Source organism: Lynx canadensis, chromosome F2 (genome assembly GCF_007474595.2).
Source record: "Lynx canadensis isolate LIC74 chromosome F2, mLynCan4.pri.v2, whole genome shotgun sequence".
Taxonomy (NCBI): Eukaryota; Metazoa; Chordata; class Mammalia; order Carnivora; family Felidae; genus Lynx; species Lynx canadensis.
Window position 1 is genome coordinate 30,314,520 of NC_044320.2, and position 9,319 is coordinate 30,323,838.

Consider the following 9,319-nt stretch of genomic DNA (forward strand, 5'->3'; position numbering starts at 1 on the left):
ACCCAGGAGCAATGAGCAAATGGTCAACATAATCACTGACATCTGCCCCCAAAACAATTCCTCTTCCTGCCGTCCCCATTTAGTAGTTAATAAAACCTTTAACTACATAGTTGGTTACATGAACACTCTTGTATTCATCATTTATGCCCATTGTTTCCTACATCTAATCAGTTCTATAGTGAGCCTACCTCAGAAATCTCTCTTGAATTTCTCCCCATGTCTTGGCTTTCTTTGTGCTATGGCTGTGCTAAGTTCTCTTTGTATCTCTTGTAGACTGTTTGTTATCCTAAATATTCTTACCTCCAGCTTCACTCCAGGTATTCATTTGTACTTCTACTACTTCTTTTCCTGTTAATATATTGGTGGGCTTTATAGAATAAAATCTTGAATTTTTTATATGAAACACAGTAACCTCCTAACTTCCTTTACCCACTTATCTTGTAGGGATCATGAAAAGACTGAATGCATTGGGATTATCATTATTATAAAATCATCAAGGGTTCCTTTCAGGTAAACTCAGACATGCATACCATAATGGTTGATACCCTTGAATCATGAAGGCAGAGATGTAAGGGCAACTATGGTTTTAAAAGTAGATGGTGGGCCACCTGGGTGGCTCAGTTGGTTAGGTGTTCATCTGAGGCTCAGGTCATGATCTTGAGGTCCAGTCTGTGGGCTTAAGCCCCACGTCAGGCTCTGTGTTGACAGCTCAGAGCTTGGAGCCTCCTTTGGGTTCTGTCTTCCTCTCTTTCTGTCCCTTCCCTGCTTGCTTGTGTGCTCGTTCTCTCACAAAATAATAAGTAAACACTAAAAAAACCCTTAAAAGTAGATGGTGAACACACAAAATCTGAGAGGTCAGTCTGAAAACTGTGTCCAAGATTTAGACAATTCCCATATTAATCTAAGACAAATCACTACAATAAACTGCCATGTGCCACCTCCCCCAGCTTCAGAAGACAGTGATTGGTGAACTAAACACAAGCCTTAGAAACCTTCCCAACAAAGGTGTTCCAAGGAAACATTGCTAAGAGATTGAAGTTGCCAAGGGAATTATCCTCTCTTTTGGATTCCCAGGTCCACTTAATGCCTGAGATGGTGATAACTGTCTTCTCTCAGAAACACTCTCTGGAGTATTCCACTAAATAGTTTTCAAATATTTCCACTAAGACACCCTTAAAGACAGGAAAATAAAGTTGTAAGTCTGGGATTAGAACCTTTATTAGCAGACTAACTCCTCCTCAGGTTTTTAACCTCAGTCTCTGTGGCAGCATGCTCTCCACGTGCACATCCAACCTTTATTTGATTCTGACTTTCTTTCTTCCCGTTGCTAATTTAGTTATAAGACTCTGTCACAAGGTCGGTTTTTGAGAAAAGGGGTTAGCAAACTTTTTCCATGAAGGCCCTGAGAGTAAACAGCGGGTTTTATAGGACAAGTGGTCTTGGTCACAGCAACTCAGCCATGCAACTGTGGTACAAAAGCAACCATAGACAGTATGTAAACAAGTGGGTGTGACTATATTGCAATAAAAATTTATTTACAGACACAAATATGAATTTCATAGAGTTTTTGTGTGTCACAACATAGTATTCTTTTGATTTTTTTCAACCATTTAATACATGTACAATTGTTGGTTTGCCAACCACACAAAAACAGGTGGCAGTCTGGATATAGCATAAAACCTGTGGGTCAGTGAACTATCCTTGCAAATTCTGTGAAAGGCTACCTCTAATTCTGCCTCTGAAGGAGTCCAGTAAATGTACTAAAGGCCTATGCCATTTAAAACCACCTTGTATGTGGCTAAGTCTCAAAGTTCTATTTCCACTCTTGATTATCTAACTCCAATTCTAGTTTTCTCTCTTTATTTGCCATAGGATATCATATGTACTTTGGGCCCAAACCTAAAGTGAAATAGTAAAAACTCAAAAATCAAAAAAAATTTTCTGCCTAAGTTTTCTCCTATTTAACTTTTTCATTGGTATAAATAGCACTACTATCTTCTAGTGTACCCAAGCCCCTGCATCCTGATGGGACAAACTTAGACTTCCTCTTTATTCCATCTTCAACATCAAGAGCTCTTCCTCATTTTTCTGTAATGCGCATCTGTGGTGTACTCTTCCTTTGTTCTAATCTATGTGAAATAAAGCATTGGACTAATTTTAAATGCAACCAAGAAAACTCTTTTTAAAAATGATTGTTTGTTTATACCTACTGGCATCTTTATTTCTGGGATCCATAATTCCTTAATTGTGTTGCCCATTATCTTAGTTTTTCTTTCCATTGGAGTGTGCCTTCCATTTCCTGCCTTAGCCTATGAAAATTGAGTGTGCAATGAATGCCTTCTAAGAACAAAATTTGGTAGGCAATGATTGCAGTGCCCCTGCCCTCCAGCTTGTTCATTTGGAATGAAAGATGATTTTTAGACTAACGTTGTATATCTTCTTGAGCTCCTCTACTATGGAGACCACAGAACAGGTTATGTGGTAATGGAAGGGGTGTCAAGAAAGGCATCTCTGGGAACTTTGGCATGAGGTCTGGATGCTGAGGATATGAAGATATAAAAAGGATATAAAAAGGGAAAATAGTAGCTCTGACACTGGAACCAGCCAGGACAAAGGCCCTAAGGTGCAAACAGGACAGCAAGGACCAAAGTACAGACAAAAGGGAGGAGTTTTTAGAGTATAGTCAGGAGGAGCATGGAACCAATATAAAGTCAGGAATATTCAAAGGATGGGTCATGAAAGCTATGGCAAAAGCTTTAGTCTAGGTGCTTGGAAAAACCACTGGAGGATTTAATCAGGGGAGTGATATGATTTGATTCCTTTACCCTATTCACTAGGGGTGCTGTGTGGAAGGTGGGTTTTCAGAGTTAAAGCAGAGAGATAAATTAGCAGGTTATTTCAGTAATCAGATGAGAATATGACTTGGGCTGGTGATGTCAGTAAAAAAGGGGAGAAATGGTTATATTCAGGACAGTTTGGCAGAAGAGCCCACACACTTGCCAATGAGTTGGACGTAGTCGGTAGTCATGGAAGAAAAAAAAATGGAACTGAATTATGTCCCCTAGGTTTCTTGCCTTATGCAATAGTATATATCAGGAAGGTGAGGAAAACTGGGGAATACGTAAACCTATTTTTCATAGGATAAGTTTGAGATGCCTGTTTGGTATTTATATGTTTGATATCTCTAAATCTGGATTTTAGGCAAAAGTTGAGATCTGGAGACATATCCAGTGGGGTATATCAGTGTATAAATGGCACTGAGCACCAAGGATGCACATGGGCTGATGCAGAGAGAGAATATAGAAGGAGAAGAGACTTAAAAGCACTTGAACCTTAGATATCAACCAGAGAAGGAGACACCAGTAAAGGGACTTGAAAAGGTGTCCTGGGAGAAAAACTAGGAGCAGGTAGTTGCTAACAGTGACAAAGAACTTGGATTTAAAGTTTACATAGTTTCCTTCCCCCTCATGTTAGAATAAAAATCTAAGAGAAGTGAAGGACAATTAGGAAAAATTTGTAATAATTGAGGAGTTTGGTCTTCTCAAATTGTTTTCCTCATTGTACACTCCAAGAGTGAAACTAACCAATACCTTATAATCTCCTTGAACATGTTTTCAATGTAGAAAGACTTTAAATAAGTCAATGCTCAAAAAACTTTGGAAACTACTCTTTACACAAATGTGATAATGATACTTAATTTCAGGTTACTATATCACCTACCAATTTCATCTACATTTATGATGAAATAATTATCTCAATGACCTAAGAAAGAATTTTCCTTTATTTCTTTCAAATTTAATAAACTATATCAAGTGAACAACAAGCATTTTGTGAATTATAGGTCCTTGGGTTTGTAATTTTCAACAATGAAGATTTTTTTTAAGTTGTAATTATTGAGGTACTTTTATAACAGCCCTCTGATGTAGGACCGTACATGTTTGAACAGAGTTAAGTATTACACACACATACATAATCATGGTATTTAACTGGAAAGCAAGAGAAGTGTTAAAGTACTTTTTTTCAGTGTTTACTATGTAAAAGAGAATAACTAAAGTTCTAACTACTTTCATTACATTTTGAAATTAAATAAATATATTTTTAATCTTCTTTCCCATCACACATGCTTCTTTCAAATTTATTCTTTCCTATATATACTACCTGGAAAAACTAAATTTGACAGAAACACTGATTGCATACTCATAACCAGTTCTCTCCTTTCTGACCAATCATAAGCATCCCATTTCTCAGTATTCTTATAGCTGGGTGAAGCCTTATGATTGATTTTAACCAATGGAATTTTGGCTTAAAATTATGTGTATCACTTCAGAGCTAGGGCATTTAAGAGCATATATCTGTTCTGTCTCTTTTGGCTGTCCATAAAGGTAGACCCACAAGATGAAAGCAACCTATATCTCTGAGTCACTGCATGGAAAACAGTTTCCTTCCGTGGTTGCCAAGCCTTAATCATACTTTGCATGAATAAGAAATAAACCTTTACTGTATTAACTACTGAGATTCTGGGGTTATTTGTTACCTTACATGGCCTGGCATTACTCTATAGTGCAGTTTCCCAGTTTACTTTTTCTTGGGATTAAGAAACTATCAGGGTGCTGAGTGGCTCAGTTGATTAAGCATCTGGCTCTTGATTTTGGCTCGGGTCATGATCTCACAGTCATAGGATTGAGCCCTGCATCAGGCTCTGTGCTAATTGGAGCACAGAGCCTGCTTGGGATTCTCTCTCTCTCTCTCTCTCTCTCTCTCTCTCTCTGCCCCTTCCCCTCTTGTTCTCTCTGTTTCTCTCTCTGTCTCTTTCTCAATAAATAAACATTAAATAAACCTATCTTACTTATTAGTTGAAACCTGATCAGCAGATCTATAAAAGCAAAAAAGTCAAAAGGATATTTGACCAAAATAATTGACTTGCTTAGGTTTAGAATTAGAACAATGACATATACTTTTAGTGAAGTGTCCCATTTTGATGGCAGAGATTGACTACCATTCTGATGGTAGTATAATAATTTGTTGTCAAACTTTTCCAAGGATTCACATAATATTATTAGATAGTCAAGGTAGCACGTAATCTCTATGGGTTTTTTTCCACACACCTACCCTATGCCACAAGACTAGGCAATCTATAAAATGCTATTAGTGGATGGTCAACTAGATGGTGAAATAGGAGTCTTCTTAATTCCCCTCCTCACACAGACACACTGAGTGTACAGCTAAAGAGTAATGACCTCTGAAAGAGATCTAGAAACTAGCTGAGTGACTCCCACACATTGGGCACATGAGGAAATATCCACACTGGAATGGGTAGGGAAGACTAAGACAGACGTTCATCACAAACCCCATTCCCATGATAGCACCATAAAACCAAGAGGGAACTCCAAACTCCCAGTGTCTCCATGAGAAGGGAAGCGTTTTGACCTATGTATAGCACCCCAACATTTGTTTTTGGAGAGGGAGAGAAAGAGAGAGAGAGAGAGAGAGCACAAGCAGTGGAGAGTCAGAAGGAGAGGGAGGAGAGAATCCTAAGCAGGTCCCCACTCAGTGCAGAACCTGATGCAGGGCTTGATTCAATGACTGTGAGATCATGACCTGGGCTGAAATCAAAAGTCAGGTGCTCAGCTGACTAAGCCACACAGGCACCCTTATAGCACCCCAACTTTTAAGACTCCTGTTCTGTTGAGGAACAGGACCTCTAAACACTTATCTCTGAAAGCCGGTGAAGCTTGTGTCCAATTGTTAACTGTTGTGAACACTCACTGTGGCTATGTCCCTATGGTTCAGGGCAGAGGGAACAGGCAAAATTGCTCATCTCCCAGTGTTTCCCTGAAAGAAGTCCATCTATATACATTAAAAGCTGCTACCTGAGTGCTAAGCTTCTAATTTAGCACACATCTAGGGGCTATCTGTAATCCTCCCTGGAGACCACAGGAACCACGACACCTCCCTTGCCATCTTTTTGTAGCCAGCTACAAGTCAGCAGTATTTTCCTGGAAGGAGCCTGTACACATGTCTGCACCTCAGGTTTTGTGCTGTCACCTGAGGGACAGGTCCCTGGATTGCCTGGATCTGATAGCCAATGGGACTTCCATTCATAAATCCCACAGAACTGTAGCAAACAAAAAAGAAGTTCTCAATTGGCTATTCTCTCAGGGCTCAGTGCAGAGGAAACAGGCAAAAATGCCCATCTCAGTCTTTCCCAAAAAAGTGTTTATCTACATACTTTAAAAGCTCTGCCTAATGGTCAGGCTTCTAATTTAGCATGCATTTAGGGGCTGGCAACAATCCTTCCTGGAGATGAGAGAAGCTAGTGGACACTTTATCTGCCTTCTCCCTCTAGCCCACTCCAAGTCGTCAGTATCTCCTTGGAGTATATACATGTCTGGGACCACAGTTCTCATGACTGTTGCATGAAAGACAAGCCTCCAGGTCTCTGGACACTGATAGCAAATGGAGCTTGCACATGTGACCCCACAGAAATGTAGCAAACAGAAGCAGCTCTTAATGGGTACAGAAGCAATCCCTTCTCCTACCACGGCTATAATTCCCAGCACAGAGAGATGAGGCAAAATTGGATACTTTCCCAGCTTCTGCCTGAGGGTCCAGCTTCTAATGAACCTACATTTAGATGATGAATATGATTCTCCCCTTTGGACACTGATGGGCCTTGGCATACTTTCAACTTCTGGGAGAGACTAAGAACAAAGAAGCCAACTAGGACAATCACAAATGTTTGAGAGATAATCAAGAGCTTGGGCTGGGATAATTGACAAAGTTCATCTCCTAGAGAAGACTTTTCTGTGAAAACTGGGAGAGATGGCTATTTTACCTAATGTGCAGAAGCCAACACAAAAAGTCAAGGAAAATAAAGAAACAGAGGACTATGTTCCAAAAAAAAGAGAGTAAGATAGGTTTCCAGAAGCAGGTTTGAAAAAATAATTTTAAGTTTATTCATTTTTGAGAGAGAGAGAGAGAGAGAGAGAGCGTGAGCAGGGGAGGGGCAGAGAGGGAGACACAGAATCCAAAGCAGTTTCCAGGTCTGAGCTGTCAGCACAGAGCCTGATGCAGGGCTCAAAGTCACAAACCACGAGATCATAACCTGAGCTGAAGTCAGATGCTTAAATGACTGAGCCACCCAGGCGCCCCTCCAGAAGCAGATTTTTATAAAATGGAGACAAGTGGTTTACCTGATAGTTCAAAATAATAGTATAAAGATATTCACTGAGGAGAGGAGTACAATGAATGAACAAAGTGAGAAATTTCAACCAGTGGAAAATATCAAAACATACCAATCAAATCAAAGAGCTGAAAAATGCAAGAGTTGAACTAAAAAAAATTCAATAGTGGGGTTTAACAGGAGACTAGATCAAACAGAAGAAAGGGTCAGCAAACTTAAAGACAGGGCAATGGATTTTATCTAATCAGAGGAACAAAAAGGAAAAAAGAAGAATGAAAAAGCTTAAGAGACTTATAGGACACCACCAAGTGTACCATTATATGCATTATAGGGTTCTTAGAAGGAGAAGAGAGAAAGAAAGGCAAAATGCATATTCAAAGAAATAATGGCTGAAAACTTCCATAACATGGAGAAAGAAATATACATCTAGACCCAAAAAGCCCATAGAGAACCAAATAGGATGAATTTAAAGAGACCCATACTAAGAAACATTATAATTAAATTGTCAAAGTTTATAGATAAGGAAAGAATCCTAAAAGCAGTAAGAGAAAAGCAACACATTATGTACAAGGGAACCACCATAAGACTATGAACAAATTTTCAGCAGAAACTTTGTAGGCCAGAAGGAAGAAAGATGATACATTCAAAGTACTGAAAGAAAAAAAAAAAAAAACACCCTGCCAATAAAAAATACAAAGTTGGCTAGAAAAGAATTGAAGAGAGAAAGCAGAAAAGGAAACTAGAGGCCAATATTTCTGATGAACACAGATGCAAACATTTTCAACAAAACACTAGCAAACTGAATTTAACAGTACATTAACAAGATAATGAACCATGATCAAGTAGGATTTATTTTAGGGATGTAACATTTGCAAATCATTTTAGGGATGATACAACACATTAACAAAATGAAAAATATAAAGCATCTCAATAAATGCAAAAAAGCTGAAAAAATACAACATCTTTTATAAATAAAAACTCTCAACAAACTAGGTAGAAGAAATGTACCTAATTTAATAAAGGCCGTAGATGACAAATCCACAGCTAATATTCAACAGTGAAATGCTGAAAGATTTTCTTTTAAGATCAAGAATAAGACAAAGATGTCCACTCTCCTAATTTTACTCAACGTAGTATTGGAAGTCCTGGCCAGAACATTTAGGCAAGAAAAAAAAAAGACATCCAAATCAGAAAGGAAGAAATAAAATGGTCTCCATTTGCAGATGGCATGATGTTATATATAGAAAACCTAAAGAGTCCACCATAAAAACCCTCTCTTACCTAATAGACAAATTCAGTAAAGTTGCAGGATAAAGATCAATATACAAAAATGAACTGTGTTTCTATACACTAACAATTAAAAATAAGAAACAGAAATGAAGAAAATAATCTCATTTATAGTAGATCAAAAATAATGAAATACTGAGCTATAAATTTAACCACAGAGGTAAATGATCTGTACACCTCTGGATATTGATGGAAAGAAATTGAAGAAGACACAAATAAATGGAAAGATTTCTCATGTTCATGAATTTGAAACATTAATAATGTTAAAATGTCCAGACTACCAAAGTTCTCTGCAGATTCAATGCAATCTCTATCAAAATTCCAATGATATTTTAAATAAATAGAACAAACAATCCTAACATTTATAAGGAACCACAAAAGACACCAAATAGCCAAAGCAATCTTGAGAAAAAAGAACAATGCTGGGGGCATTACACTTCCTGGTTTCAAACTATATTACAAAACTGTAGTAATTAAAACAGTATGAAGTTGGCATTAAAAAAAAGACACTTAAACCAATGGAACAGAATAGAGAGCCCAGAAATTATCCTATGCATTTATAGGGAATTTACAACAAAAGAGCCAAGAATATACAATGGGGAAATTGTCTTTTCAATAAACGGTGCTGAGAAACTGGATTGCCACGTGAGAAAGAAACTGAAACCCCATCTTATGTCATATATCAAAAAATATCTGAAAATGGATTCAAGACTTAAATGTAAGCTCTGGGACTGCTAAACTCCTAGAAGAAAACATATGTGGTAAGCTTCTCAACATTGGTCTAGGAAGTAATTGGATATTTGACACCAAAAGCAAAGGTAACAAAAACAAAAACAAACCAGTAGGACT